The following is a 1,948-nucleotide window of genomic DNA, read 5'->3' as shown; positions in this document are numbered from 1 at the left end:
TCTTTATTTTTTTATGGCTGTCAAATCTGCTGTTTGGCAATCTTTAGGGTCTTTTTCTTTATTTGAACCCTCCCCTTTATTATCCCCTGTTTGTTTTCTGTCTAGTAAATCCTCCTTGGGCTTGGGTGGGATTCCTAAGCATTGTCAGATGGCAGCTATTATGGGGAGGAAGAAAGGGGAAAATGGTGCTTTTCCTGGATTTCCTTTTTACAACCCAGGTAGGCAACACGGGTCCAGACCTCCAGGTCAGAGATGTCTGCTGGCAGGACCCAGGGTGCAAATTGAAGCACCTCATTCCAAAAATTTCAAGCCTTCCTTTTGGAAAATCTTAAGTCCTCTTGATTTAATAGGGCTCTAGGGAGCGAATTTGGAAGTCTTTTTGGCATGATGCTGAATTTCCCATTATAGGAAAGAAAAGAAGTGTTGTCAGTGGTGTTTAACGTTCCCGAGGCAGCCTGCCACCTGGGGATTGAGTTGATTTGACAGACACGGGCCTAGCCACAGATTTAAGGGACTGGCAACCATCCTTGTGACTTTTAACTGATTGCTGCATTACCAGATTTTTATGATAGTTTTAAAGGTTACTGCCTACACCCAGTCAGGCTGTCGGGGTCTGGAAAGAGGGCAGGGGGCCTTCAGCCACTATCAGGGAGTCGCCTTGACCAAGAGCCTTCAGTTGCCCGCAAACCTTATCCAGATCCTCGCGAAGGCGATAACCGAGATAAAGCAAAGAGAAAGAGATAGGGTGGTCCTCTGATGAGCCCCTTCCCCAAGAGAAGGTTTGCAGGAGAAAAATGGCTTTTTTAAAATTTTGTTTGTTTGTATGGCACAAGCCATCTTGAATTTTTAAGTGCTCTACAGAGGCTAGTTAATTTAAATTTTCACCTAACTGGTTTAGCTTGGGCTTGAGCACCCCAGGGGCAAGATAACAAAACAGATTAGGGAAGTTTATTTTAGAAGTTGACTTTAAAGCTTATATAAAGATCCCTTAGAACTTTGGGGACTTTTGTTTGTAGGGGTGTTGTTTAAGATAGAAAAGGAAAGTGGGGTGAAACACTGATTTCTAAGGGAATATGCCTAGGATCAAAACCCCAGGTGATTCCACTCAGTCCACAGCACAAGCCTGCCTGCAAATTTAAGAGATCCGGCAACCACTATAAGAGCAATTAACTGGTCATTGCGTTACCGGGTTTTTACATTAGAAAGGTGTATAGATAGGGGATCTTGTCTACACCCGGGCAGGCAGTTGGGGTCCGTTAAGAGGACTAAGAGCCTTTAGCTAACATCAGAAAGTAGCTCTGATCAGAAAGCCTCAGTTGCTCCTCTGTCTTTAATGGTCCCACGCGAAGACTCAGACAGAAAATAAAAGGAGGAAAAAGAGGAGAGACTGCCAATCCCCAAGGGTGGGGCAGCTTAGAGGCAAAGCTGTCTTTATCCTCCTGATGGGAGGTGATAGGAAAAAGAGATTGCTGATCTGCAAAGGTGGGATGGCTTAAAGGCAAAGCTGCCTGTTACCCTCCTGATGGGAGGGATACTCACAAACTCTGCATGTTCCAGGAGCCTCACGTTCAGGCGCCAGCTGCAGGGGTCTCTCCCTCTCTTCACGGGTCGTTGGCCACCGATCCACGAGGGCAGGGGGAGCAGAAGCGACGAACTGGGTCAGGACGGCCAGTGAGCACTGATGGAAGAAAGCACTTCCGGGGAGGCTGGTCCCAGGTGCAGTGAAACAGCAGTGATACAGCTCCAGACACAGTGAAACAGCTCCGTTTATTCATTGGGAGAACTAGAGAAATTATAGTGTGGAGGCAGTAGCCAAAGCCTCAGCTGATAGGTGCTCATAGTGTGCTTTATTTACATGTGGCAGTGGGCTCCTATCTTCCAGACTATCAGGCAATGCCTGATTATCATATAGAAAAAACCTGGGGGTAGTTTTTACTCCAGGTAACTG

Source organism: Nannospalax galili, unplaced genomic scaffold, assembly GCF_000622305.1.
Source record: "Nannospalax galili isolate Female #2095 unplaced genomic scaffold, S.galili_v1.0 scaffold5568, whole genome shotgun sequence".
Taxonomy (NCBI): Eukaryota; Metazoa; Chordata; class Mammalia; order Rodentia; family Spalacidae; genus Nannospalax; species Nannospalax galili.
Note: the sequence above shows the minus strand (reverse complement) of the source record.